Genomic DNA, 13,538 nt, shown 5'->3' with positions numbered 1-13,538 from the left:
CCCCCTCCTCCTGCGTCGTCGGCCATCAAAGCCTCGCTTGCGGCCCCAGAGCCTCGCACTGACGCGGACCCGCGCGTGAGTCAAGCCTGCGTCACGGCGCCCCGCCGCCAGGGTGGCCTTTCGGAAAGCGAGGGAACAGTGCGCGCTGCGCTCCGCCCAGCTCCGTTCCGCTCCGCAGAGCCGGCGCGGCCAAGGCGCAGGGAGGGCGGCCCTCGGCTGTCTCCGCCGCGGGACCTGGGTCCCCGCGCTGCTCCCCAGAGGCTCGAGCGCGCCGCGGGCGGGATCTGGGCCGGGACCGGCGGCGACCGAGGGAGCGAGGAGCGAGCAGAGTCGCGTGCGCGGACGTGCGTCTCCAGGTCCCCTCCCAGCCCCGGCCGGTGCCCGCCGCCGCCAGACTCGGGCTGCCCGCGGGAGGGGCGGTGCGCCCGCCACCCGTCGGGGACCGCAGCTACTCACTCGGCCGGTGTGCCGCTGGACAGGTGAGTCGCCGGCCGCGCCCCGCCTGGCTTTACGGGGCCAGCCACCGCAAGTTTAGCTGTTCCGGCCCCGCCCCAGCCAGGAAGGCCTAAGGACGGAGGTGCGAGGCGGCGCTGCCAGGTACCCGCCCGGCCCTGCGCGGGCCCCGGGCTCCTCCCGCCGCTCCAGCCGCTGTTGCCTGGCGACAGAGCCCCGGGGCCCGCGCTCCTCCGGCGCACCGGGGGTGCCCAGCTCCGCGCTCGCGGGTTGGCCAACGGGTTCTTGCTTCCCGGGCTCAGGAGGGCCCAAGAACTCCGGAGCTAATCGGGCAGAGCTGCAGAGGCAAGCGCCCCGCGGAGGACCAGGCTGGAGGCCCCGCCGGTGTGGCCGCCCGGAGCTGCGCGCCCAGGGCGCAGTTCCCGCGGGGAGGCTTCTGCGCGGCTGGAGACCCCAGCCCCAGCCGCTCGGCTTCAGGCCCTTGACCTTGACAGTAACATTGGCAGGAGAAGCAGAGCGCTCACGCCCGAGATGAATATTTAATTCCCAGTCTAGGGCTGGATCTCGCTCAATTCGGAGCTAGCGGGGAGCCCATCTTCCCTCGAGGGAAGCGCGTCTGGCAACCGAATGGCGGAGATGGGGGACGTGCGCCGGGTGCAGGTCTGGAGGACCGTCTCGGGAGAGGCCTCTGACACATTTATACCTGTGCGCGCCGTGCTCCCAAGCTATGCTCACAGTAGTCTGGGGAGGCCCGCTCCCCCAGGGGCGCGGCCGCTGAGAAAGGAAGCCTAGTGTTATCTTTTAAAAGCCCAACAGCCCTGTCAGGGCTCTAAGTGTTAGGAAATCCCGAGGCCACTCACCTTATAGGACCCGGTTGCTGTCAAGTGGAGTTTAAAAAAAAAAAATTTTTTTTTTTTTTTAAATCCCATTCCTCTTTCCTTCTTTGAAAAACATTTAGGAATTAGGAAATTTCTAAACAGAGCTTCCTTGGGGGCAATTAAGTTGTGAGAATGAGGCAGGAGGGTTGGGTTGGGGAGACAGGACAGTGGCATAGAGAAGGAAGATGCTTGCGAGGGCACTGTCCTTGTTAAGAGGAACTTCCAGGAGCTGAGAAAATCCTGTAATGGCTCCAAAAATATTCCAACCAAAACTTTAGTTGGAGCCTGTTAGGCTGCGCTGGACGTTCTCATTGATGTCTGCAGAACCAGGTCAGAGGGTGTTGAGGTTAACAGTGAAGGATTCTTGTATTTCATGCTGTGCTTACATTATCCCACGGTCCAGTGAGGTGGACCTGTCACCCAAGCAGGAAGGGCTTTGAGGTCACACCTGATTGTCCTTGGCTGTGGCCCATCCATTGGGACCATCAGAGGTTTTGGCTCCTGTGCTGGCTTTTTCTCTAACGAAGCAGCTGCAGCTAAGTAGGTGGTGAGTTTCAGCAAATCCTTGCAGCTTGGCCTGAGTGACTCAGTGCAGGAGGCAAATCGTGCCCACCAGCGCTGACTGGAGTGAGTTCGTTTGGCCTGAGTCACACACAGAGTTGTGTGTCAGCTGTTTATGAGTTGAATGGAGTTCTATACCAGGACTTGTAACCAGAAACACCAGAGCTCCCAGTGTTTCGGGGTCACAGAGGTGGGCAAGTCCTCAGGGTGAGCTAAGCAGAACTCAGGCTGCCTGGCTCCTGGGCAGGAGTCCCAGAGCGCTGGCCCCCCAGGCAGAGCCAGGCTGGGGTGGGGGGATTGGAGCAGAGGCTCTGGGGGAGGCTCTGTGGTTGTGGTCAGAAATGGGCCCCATGCTCTGCCACGTGCCAGCATGGGGTGACCTTGGGCAAGTCACTTTACCTCTGGAGCCTTGGTTTCCTCAGTTATAAGATAGGGATGCTTATGGTGCCTTTTCCTCAGGTTTATTTGGAGCCCAGTGCTGGACACCTGGCGGATGCTTATAAAAATGTTGATTCCCCACCCCTTTCTTTATGGCCCGTAACCAGTGGTGGTTCTTTTTCTCCCTGCCCTTGTGCCTTGGTTTGAGAGGGGATGTGGAGACAAATGAAAGTGTCAGGGCTTCACGTGTGGTTGAGAAGGACCCATAATTCAGCTTTAAACTGACTTCTTCCCAAACTTCAGGTCTCGCCAGGACACCCTGAGTAAGAACAGGGTTATGGGGGGTGAGGTGCGGGTGGCGAGAAGAGCAGTGCTGGGTCTGATGGGTGCCCTCGGCTGTCTGCAACAGCTCCGGTGCGAGACTCCCGCACAGACCTTGACTCTTTCGGATCGTGCATGACTGTGGCCTTCTCTCAAGTTGCGGCATTTTTTGGGTGGACTTCAGGGGTCCCTGCCCTTTGATCAGATCTTGCCATCCTCCCCCCAACCTTTCCTGTCCACCATGGAGTTGGAAGCTGCATGACAACCATCCTGGAGAGGAGAGTGTGTCTCCTGCCTTCCCAGAGGGATCCTGGCCCCTCGCTCTCTCTGTAACGTGTCTAGACTTGGTGCTGAGCTAAGATGTGTGCTCCTCAAAAGTAAAGGCAATAAGGGGATCCCCAGTGCAGCAAGAGAGGCCATGCTGGCCCAGGGGACTCCATCTACTACAGGCAATGTATGTGTGTGTGTGTGTGTGTGGTACACGCACCCTGGATGGATGCCCTCCCCACTGGATCTGGGAGCAAATTTCAGAGAGGAGGGGATTCTTGAGAAGCAGGCTCCTTCTGCCTGTGCACCTTCCCTCCCCTCGTACTCCTTTCCTGTCTAAGTTAGCTGCAGCGGGACAATTCATCATCAGTCCCTTTAAGGCTGCTAAGATAAGCAGCAGAAGAGTTTAAAGGAAAGATGGATTTGAGCTTCCTTCCTGGAAGCAGATCTGAGTTATTGCTCGCTCCTAGGCTGGGCTGCAAGAAGTTCTCACAGCCAAACATCTGGAGCACCAGGCTGGGAAAAGACTGTCAGTCAGCCCCCACAAAGTCCTTTTACATCATCCTCCCCCACCTCGTGTCTCAGACTTCCAGAGGGCAGAAGCACAGACCGCAGGTGGGTCTGTATTGGTGTGCTGCCCTAGACGGGCGGGCCAGTGACTTGTGGGGAAAAGCCTTCTTGGCGTGCTTTTAGGAGGGGTGACAGAGTTCTGGATTCCAGCAGCTCACGCCATGCTTGGCACACAGTGATAATATCCAGGTTTTTACTGAGGCTTCTGTGTTGTGCTAAGTGCTTTATTCATACACCATCTCATTTAATCTTCGCTACAATCCCAGGAAATGGATATTGCTCTCTGCAGTTTACAGATGTGGGACTTGAGGTTCAGAAAGGTGAAATAATTTGCCCAAGGTCACACAGGTAGTGAGTGGCAATCTGAGAATTTGAACTCAGGTCTGACAGAACCCAAACTTTATGTTCTGAACCACTTATGTGATATGTCTTCACAGTAAGTTCTTAATAAATATTTGCTGGCTACCTAAGCATTTATCCAAATGAGGCGGTCTAAGCCTATGGGTCTGATTCTTTAAGCTAGTGCCCCGAGGAAGGGGGAAATGAGCCTCCACCAATGGGAATTTGGTAGAGAATGAACATACGTAAGCTTCCAAGGTTTGTGGAATCTGGTCTGTGGTGCCAGGTGGGTTGGAATCCAGCAGAAGATCCCAGACTCCATTGTGGTGCTTTATTGTCCTGTTGGTCTTTTTTTTCCTGATCTCTACCACTCCTGACCTCATTCCTTAAAGTTTATCCAAGTCAGGGATTGGTGCTGGAAGCAGTGAGGGAAGAGTCCGAGCAGGTTGGATGTTGCCCTGAGGATGTCTGCATCTGCAGAATCAAGGGCGGCCGGGCCCTGGTGGGAGGTCTGGTGTGTCAGGTTTCTCTGCTGGAGAGTGCATGCCAGGGACTTGCAGCAGTTTCTGGTGAGGCCCCAGACCCCAGAGCAAAACTGCTAACACTCCAAGGTTATTTACAGCAGCTGCTGGCTTGGGCTGCTCAGAGGGACGCTGCTTGCTTCCTAGTCTTGTCCCATGGAGAGCCCACTGTCCTCACCCCTGGGGCTTTGCCACTGGAGTCCGTGGCTGCTCTGGGAAACTTGGCATCTGAGTCTTCCTGCTTCTTCATTTCTTCCCTCTCTGAGAAATCACCAGCCCTGGGAGAATAGGCCCGTATTATCCTATCCTATTCTATCCTACCTCCAAACCACCATTGATCTTGGGGAAGTTCCTGTAAGTGAGGGTGGACAATTGGAGTATAAGCATTAATGCTCCCCCACCCCACCCACAGAGGACACGAAGAGTTCGCCCAGAAGCCCTTGCTGCACAGGCAGCCATTTTGTGCAGATACATTCCTTTGAAAATTCCCCTTCTCCCCCACCCCCATGAGTAATTATTTAAGTTAAAACATGGTTCAACTATGGATAAATCCAGTTATTAAAACAACTAGATATTCACTGTGTACAGAAAACTTACAGGTGAGAACAAAAGCTCAGATGCAAGATGGGTTCCTGTACTACCTTATTCTCATGTTCATGACCAGGTATAGTTTGTTGGAGAATAATTCTGGGTCAGGTGAGTCCTGAGCAGCCTGAGTCTCCAACTTGGGAATTGAGACTTAAAGCCCTATTTGGCTGGGGCCTCTTGTGGAGTGAAGATGGGGCAGGCATGGGCTGGAGGGAATAATGCCCCAGCTCCTGGGCCCTGGAGTTCATCTCTCATCCACTGCATTTGTCCCACCGAGCTGCCACTTGATCTTCCAAGGCTACTCCTGGTTTATTTGGAGATAACAAGTTGCCTCTCGTTGTATTCCATCATTTCTAATCACTGGTTAAATTAGAATTTCCTCTGGATTCTGTGCACCACTAATTTGCCACCTATTCTTTTACTCACAAATAGAATTCATTGGTCCACACTCTCAAATTCCTGCTGGTTGCATTTTCTCTTTAATTATAAGACTCTGGGGCCCCTGTGGTTATAAATCCCTCTCCAGGTCAGGAGTGTTGTTTGATAAGGCTACCTTTCAAGGAATGTGAACAGTGACCTGCTGGAGTGGCTCCATCAGGTGCTGCCAGGTGAGTATTTGGTGAGGATGTGGACCTTCTCTTCCCTGGGCGGGGGGGGGTGGGGGGAGGGGGTTGTCTAGGGAAAGGAGAGCCCGTGCAACCCAGCATTAGCTCCCAGAAGGGCCTGAAGGGCGCTGTCCACGGTCCTGGCACACCACCGAGAAGACCTGCTGGCTAGGAATTTGGGGACTCCTTTAGAACAGCTGGAAGGAATCTCCTTGACCAGTTCCCCGACTTGCATTATGTCATTGGCCTTAGGAAAGGACCTGGCCAAATGATGAAGCTCCTAACATCGGAGAAATGGTGATAGAAGGACTCACCTCACTGTTGACGTGCTGAATGAGATTCAGGGGTATCACTTTGCAATGCAGCATGACCCAGTGGAGAACTTCCTCACCAGTGCCACATATGGGTAGCATGTGGCCCAGAAATAATGATGCCTTCATGTCTTGGAATAGCCTGGAGTGGCCTGGGGTGGTACGGCCTCCTCCATTTACCCCAGTGTGCCATACCAGCATTCTCTTCCTTGTGTGTTATGACATACAGAAGTTTGAAAAGCCCCAACGTACCAGAAAGGAAATGGGCCACAGAACTTGGGAGACCACAGTTTGAATCCCCACTCTTACACTTCATGGCAGGGTAATCTTGTACCTGATAGCTATCTTCCCTTAGCCTTGGCTTCTTCGTTTGTAAAATGAGAATTACACTTTTTACCTTAAGTTTTTTGGGGGGATAAATAATGTATGTAAGCCATAGCAGGTCTTCAAAAATATTTGCTCCTGGGGCGCCTGGGTGGCTCAGTCCCTTGAGCAGCCACCTCTTGATTTCAGTTCAGGTCATGATCTCAGTGTCCTGGGATTGAGCCCTATCTCGCCGGGGAGTCTGCTTGTGGATGCTCTCTGCCCCTCCCCCAACTTGTGCACACACTCTCTCTCTCTCTCTCCCTCCCTCTCAAATAAATAAATAAATCTTTAAAAAAAAAATACTTTCTCCCTTCACTGTGATCTCACTGTCCCGTGACCTGTTCCCAGTAGGAGCACTTTTCTGCCCACCCATCCACAAAGCTGCACTGAGGGCTGGTGAGGAAAGAGTCACAAACCCTTCTCATTCCCAGAAAAGAGACATCATGTTGGGACTGTAATTAAGGGTTTCTGATCACTATTCTTTCAAGTGCTCTTCAGCAGTCTGGTGGGTAACTCAGGTAATTGGACCCCCTTGGTTCCCGCTGTCTCTCCCTGAAACAAGATAAAATAGTGGCTTTAAGAAAATCCAGGTCAGAGAATTTGGACAGATACTGTGCGGACCCATCTGTTACCACCGTGAGCCTCCCGTGAATGAGGAAAGAAGGTAGTGAGGTTTTCACTCGTTGCTCCTGGACTTTTTATTTTCACATCTGATTTTTAAAAATTGTGTCTTTTTCCAATTGGGATAGTCCCATGGGTCTTCTACCTGTCTGGGACCTGGTATGCTCTTCAGCATCCTGGGGCCCTCTGTTTCCCTGTCTCTTTAAAACCTAAACTTCACCCATCAACCTGGCTCAGGTCACCATCACCTCTCACCTACCCTCCCTGTTTCTTCACTTGTCCTTAAAAACAGTTGAGTCACATCGCTCCCCTGCTCAAACACTTAAAACAGCTCCCTGTTAGCCTTGAAAGGAAACACAGGCCTTTCCATGGCCTGCAAGTCTTGCCTGCTCTGGAGTCTAGCTATTCTCCTGTCAGCACTTCCCATTCTTCCCTTGCTTAGGATGCTCTAGGTCCAGGCCCTTCTTTCTGGTCCTTGTACTCACCAAGCAGGCTGCCTCAGGGCCTTTGCACTTCCTAGTCTCTCTGCCCTGAATGGTTTCTGAGGCTATTCACAAGGCTCATCCTCTCACTCTATCTGTCTTTATCAGAGTGTGTCCTCCTATTCCCCCTGTATATTGTAGTATCCCTGTCTCACTCCAACCCCTCACATTCACTATTACATATTTATGTGCTATCTTTATCTATACTATAGGTATGTGTCTATATACACAGTATTAATTACATATTTGTCTGATTTTTATGTGTCACTTTACACTAGAATATAAATCTCACAGGGGAGGGACACTGTTTGCTCTGTTCTCTGCTGTGCTCGAACAGGGCCCAGCACATAGTTAGTGTTCAGGAAATATTGGATGAAGGAAGTAGAAGTGGGAAGTCAGCTGGAGCACCAGTACGTGCACCCCCCAGCAGCCCCCTCCCCCGCGGGGGGGGACCCACGTGCTTGTCACACTCGGGTGCCAGGGCATTGCGGGACAGTGGGCAGCTGTGCCTCTAGACTTGGTCAAGCCCATCTCCCCGACGTGCTCACATGAAGGGGTGGCTGGTGCCCGCATCAGCTCATTTTATCCTCGTGAGAACTCTGTGAGATTGGGGCCGTCTGCTCCATCTTTTCAGATCCAGGAGCGGAGACCACGAGAAGGTTGTGTAGTTTCCTGAAGACTCACAGCTAGTAAGTAGCAGCAGGACCCCAACCAGGCTTCCCTGGCTCCAAAGCCCATCTTTCTGCGCTTGTGTTGTGGTTTAGAGTCAGACCCCAGAGCCAGACTGTGCTGGTGTGGACCCAGGGGCCTCCAGATTTTGACTTGTATCTATGAACCAGTTGCCTTATCTCATCAATTCCAAGTTGCATTTTGCCTTACGTTGTCACCTCTTCAGTTCAGGACACGAGGTACAATCAGTGGTATCTCAAAATAGCTGTTGGTCAGGTGGCAGTGGCGACCTGGTTGGGTGAAAACCTTCCACTGACCCTCTCTGGTAAGTTCAAGAAAGTGCCAGCGTCACAGGGTTTTATGAAAGTAGGTAACTAATCCCTTCGAACCTCTACTTCTTCATCTGTAGAATGGGAATAATTGTGGAACCAACCTCATCCAGTGATGGGCAGGGTTTAAGCTGCGGCTTAACAGCGGCTGCCGCAGAGCCAGCCCTCAAGAAGTCTCCCCTGTGGGTTGTGGTTGTGGTTTATTACTACCCCCCCCCCCCAGAAGTTCCCTTAGCACCTAAATTCTGGCACAAGGTTAATGCATCCGTGGGGCGGCCATGGGACTGCCGTTGCTTACACACCCACCGGGCATGCCTTTCCCCCTCACATGAAATGGTAAAACTGAACCAAAAGATTTTGTTTGCACTAGCCCCACCCACGTCTTCCAGTGCCAGTTCCTCCCCCTCTGGACCATCTGCCCCTTTTCCTGCTTCCCTTCCTCCTTGACGAAGAAAACAAAATACCAACTGCAGAGAACATGCTCGGCAAATGCAACAGGAAGGTGAGACAGGCCGTGGAAGGTTCTCCTGGCTCCTTTGCCTGAGTTGTTGTTCGGAACGGTCCCACCAGCCCCGTGGGATGCTCTGTGCCAAGACCGTGCCTGTCTAGGGTTTAGTTCTCTGAGGTGAAGACGGACCCTGTCTACAAAGTGGAGAAAGTGAGGCACAGAGTGGATCCTTTATAAGAGGCAAAACATCAGTGAGTGCTGGCCAGACTTCTTAGTTTACCTTTGCTTTAAACTGGCACTTTGGGGGGGCGCCTGGGTGGCTCAGTCGGCTGGGCGTCCAACTCTTGGTTTCAGCTCAGGTCATAACCTCAGGGTTGTGGGATTGAGCCCCATCGTTGGTCTCCCTGCAGGTCTCCCTGCTTAGCCGGGATTCTGCTTGTCCTTCTGCCTCTGCCCCTCCCCCAGCTCATTCTTTCTTTCTCTTATAAAAAATAAACTGCTACTTGGGGCACCTTTGGGGCATCAAGTCTTCTTGGGATCAGAATATTGCATCAGAAAATAGGAAAATTTGGGAGCTGGGAAATTGTATCAGACTCTGGAAAATTGAGGGGCTTCAAAATGCATCCGTTTATGAATTCACTCATTCACTTCCTTCATATCATATTTATTGAGCACATATAATAGTAATACATGAGGATTTGGTCTTGCAGAACCAAAGATGTTATTCTTTGAGATATAGGAGGGAGACCAAAACAGAAACCCAGCAAATCTCTGAAATGGAGTCAGAAATTACCGTTCTGTTTATTTGACTTCTCGATAAACTTTTCTTTTTCTTTCTCTTTCTATCCGTGTGGTAACCAGATGCAGTTGGTAGGTAAGCACTGTTTCCTATTTTACAGATGATGACAGAACAGAAAACTGGCTTCCAAGGCCTGGGGTCCTCCCCACATGAGCTGCAGGCCTGCACCCGATTAGTCACCCGGGCTAGGGCAGGCCGACACCTAGTAGGTTTAAATGTAGCTCGGTCAGTTGTGTTAGCTTTTCATCCTTGCCTCTGTTTCAAAGGTGAAGGCAGTGGTTAGCATTTCAACAGGGAAGCTGGTTGCTCTTGGAGGAGGGGAAGGCAGCGGCCCTGGAACATCTGTAGGGACCCTGTTCCATCCTGTGTGTGGCAGGCACAGGCTGGGCTGGGGGCAGGGGCAGGTGGACACAAAGCTGGGCACACCTTGGTTCCTGCCTTCAGGGAGCTCCCTGTTTAGAAGAGGAATCAAGGATGCACACAGGTAGCTATACTAGAAAGCTAAACAGTAAAAGCGTGGAAGGGTATTACAAGTTGCGTGCAGAGAAGGGAAAAGTAAGGAGCATTAGTTCTCACTTAGAGCATCACAGAACGTGTCACAGAGGCGAGGCAATGGACCTTGAGCTGCACCTTCAAAGACTGGAAGCTTCAGTAGGCAGAGGCTGGGGAGGGCTTTATGCAGAGGGGCCGAGGGGAGGAAGTGACAGCCGAGGCTGGGGGATGGAAGGGCCCCAGTGGAGGGGCCGCAAATGCCTCTGGCCAGGGCCGCGGGCTCTCTCCACGAGGCAGTGGCAGTGGGATGACATGGTATTTCAGGAAGCTGTCTCTGAAGGCCTAGAGGACAGTGAGCCTGCTGCAGGCGTCTGACTGAGGAAGGGTCTGAACTAGAGCACGGGGGGTGGGGGGATGGGAATCGAGGACGGGGTCAAACATGCTGTCGGGGCTCTGTGCCCTTGGGATGGAGGGTGAGGGAGGGAGAGGTCAAGAATGGAGCTGGATGAGAAAACCCAAGGAGACCCATCAAGACTGGCCAGGGCCTGTCAGGAGCAGTTTGCCCCAGGTGACTGCCAGAAGTTTCGATAAAACAATTAAAAATAATTTGTAGGACAATTTGTGTCTCTGATAACAGTCCGACCCATTTTGGGCTCAGCTGAAGCCCAGAGGCTCTGAGGTAATTAGGAGAGCAGTTTGGGCCACAAGGGCTTGTCACATGAAAATCAGGAAGCTGTCGAGTTGTCTGAGAGAGAGGGACTCCGACCTGGCTTCCTTCCCACCACCCGTTAGCCTTGAGTTGAACCCTGGCTTTATGGCCGAGGCGGCTGGCTGTTCTCCCACCGCCCTCCCCTCCGGGGGGCTCTTCCCAGCTCTCCACTGTAGAGGTTCGCATTTAAGAATGTGCACTACTGTCCCCAGAGCCACGAGACCCAAGGGTGGCAGAGCAAGGTGAGCCCCCTGGAGCTCAGGGAAGCGGGGCCCTGGAGGGGGGTCTGTCGTCACCTTGGCTGTCTGCTTTCCCAAAGATGGTGGCCCCACCACACAGACCCCCTGGGAGTCTGGCTTGGAAAATAAGGGATTCCCTTGCGTTCGTCCCCTGAGTTACCTGGCCCAGCCCTCCCAAACAAGAGAGATGCTGACCCCAAGAGGCGGCTGTTCAGTGGGCTGACTGGATGCAGCGTTCCAGAAGGCCCCCGGCTCTGGCTGCTTGGAACGGAGGGGCTGGGCCTGGCCGCGGTCGCAGGTCGTCGCCTGAGGTGATGGCTGAGTGCTGTGCTTGAAAAGTTGTGGGGCTGTCAGCCCTCTGGCCTGGGATATTTTTACCTGTCTGCCTCTTCGTCACACTATTTTTTTTTCTTTTTAAGAAGATTCACAGTTCACTCCCTCCGTGCTGCTTCTCTCACATGTTCTTCTGAGCTGGAAGCCTAGCCTCTGTTGCTAAGTGACGGATCTGGCCCCGCGGGCTTTCTGGGCTCCCGAGCCCCCCTGCATTGTGCTTTCAGTAATTGAGGTATTCCTCTCAGAGCGCACCTTGGAACTCCATCATCTGACGTACTGCTGGCGAAAGCAGCTTTCGGCCCACCCCCGCTCCTCCAGGGGCATGATTCGAGTTTGGCTGGGCTGGCTGTCAGAGCGTCACCACGACACCCCAGCGAGCCCTCCACTGACAGAGGTGCTAAGACAGCCAGGCGGGAGGACCTGCGGTGTCAAGTGCCCAGGGCAGGTCACGCCTTGCTCACACCCACGTGCAGGAGGGACACCCCCTGGATATAGACAGAGCTGAAGAGGGCCTCAGAGATCATGCAGACCAACCCATTTTACACACAGGGAAACCGAGGCCTAGAGAGGTCAGGGCAACGGGGCCAGCTTGCAATGCTTGGTTGGTGGTTCATCGGGACCAGCACCTCGCTGGCCTCCTGATACCTGGATCATGGCTGACTCCATGGCCTGTAAAGTCAGGGGTAAAGAGGAGTCTGCCCCTCTGGGTCCTTCTCTGATCTTGCTTGTCCCAGGTCATGCTTCGGGGTTGTTGCCTGGGTATGTGTTGGATTCCCATGTCCTGGTCTGAAAGCTGATCTTTCACCAGCCCAGGGACTCCCAGGGAGCTGGGGGGTGCAGGAAGGGAGGGTCGTTCCAAGTCACTGGTGCCCCATCCTCTTTAAAACATGGAGGGAGCACAGGAGTGAGGAGACGTGGGTGCTGACAGCCTCGTGATGTGAGCCAGGTGCTGTCCCACCCTGGGACACGGCTGCCGCTCACGTCCCGGGCTGGCCGTGAATCCAATGAGGTGTTAAGAAGAGGTGACATTTGTGAACACTTGCTGGGCGCCGGCCCTGTTCTGAGACCCACCCGACTGATGCTCCCCACAACACCGTAAGGTGGGCATGGTTGTCCTCCTTTGACCGCTGAGGAAACAGAGCTCAGGCCAGGCAGCTGGTGAGCACGGAGCTGGGATTTGAACCCGTGCAGTCAGGCTCCTGAGCAGTGTCACCACCCCAGACCACGCCAGCAGACTGAGTAAAAACTGTAAGTGGTTTCAAACTATCACAAATATGAGCTGTTGTTCGACTACTAATATTGCTAGACTTTAAGGTGAGGCCGTGTGTCTATTAGTAATAACACTGCTGATCTTTAGACCCAAGACCCTGCGCTGCGCAGCCGTTACCTGCTTCCCTGTGGCACCGGGTGAAGGGGGCAGGCTGGGCTCTGTAGGGTGTCGCCCCAGCAGCCTCCGGTGGGGGGACGCCAGTCCTTGCTGACAAAACTCGGACATTCCTGAGATGGTGTGGATGGAAAATGCTTCTCTCCACCCCCTACCCCACTTCTCCGCAAACTCACTCTGGCTTTTCCTGAGGAGCAACAGCATTTCTGTGACCAAATAGAAATAGGGGAGCTTCCATATTTTTTAAACGAATAAAGGAAATAATGCAAGGCTTTCCAGCAGCAGGGTCCTTCCTGATGCCGGGCCCAGCGCTGGGCACTTTGGATGAGCCCGCTCACCGAGTCCCCACGGCAGCCTCACTCGGAGTGGGGAGCTGTCATCATGTAGACCCTTTTTACCCCCGAGAAGACTGCCACCTGCATCATTAAAGTGAAGCGGCTGCCTACCTCTCTCAGCGCACCAAAGTGCCCATAGTCGGCTGCGGTGGTGGAGGGCAGGGGCTTTGAGGACCAGCCGGGGTCGAGCGCTCCCATCTCATCTGTTCGCTCACTCACTTGACACACATTTCCTGAGTGCCTCTGCTCAGACGTCCCCTCCTCAGGGATGCCTTTCCAGACCACAAAATGGCGGCCCTCCAGCTTGCAACACCGCCCCCCACCATGTTATTTCTCTTTGTATCATGTATCCCCACGGGCCATTGTACGTTTCTTTCTTTCTTTAGTATCTGGCCCTTCCACAAGAAATATAAACGCCACAGGAGGACACACTTTGCTTATTTTGTTTGCTGCTGCATCCCTGACGCCTAGAACAGACCCTGGCACAGAGAAGTCACTCAGTAAGTGGATGTCACTCAGTGAATGAATGAATGAATGAAT

The 13,538-nt window shown here is 53.6% G+C and overlaps 1 protein-coding gene across 2 annotated transcripts in view; it reads left to right on the top strand.

Moving 5' to 3' along the window:
• The first annotated feature begins 213 nt into the window (after window positions 1-213).
• The window catches only part of SLC6A17 (solute carrier family 6 member 17), a 49,160-nt gene continuing 35,835 nt past the window's right edge, over window positions 214-13,538 (top strand). The window contains exons 1-2 of one of the 2 annotated variants that reach the window (XM_036076420.2): window positions 214-479; window positions 13,385-13,498. The gene's annotated coding sequence lies outside the window, so the exon portion shown is untranslated. The remainder of the gene's footprint in view (window positions 480-13,384; window positions 13,499-13,538) is intronic. The other variant, XM_036076419.2, reaches the window with a different exon arrangement.

The sequence above is a fragment of the Halichoerus grypus genome, chromosome 5 (assembly GCF_964656455.1).
Source record: "Halichoerus grypus chromosome 5, mHalGry1.hap1.1, whole genome shotgun sequence".
Lineage (NCBI taxonomy): Eukaryota > Metazoa > Chordata > Mammalia > Carnivora > Phocidae > Halichoerus > Halichoerus grypus.
The sequence above is the reverse complement of the archived record's forward strand: the minus strand, read 5'-3'. Positions and strand labels throughout refer to the sequence as shown.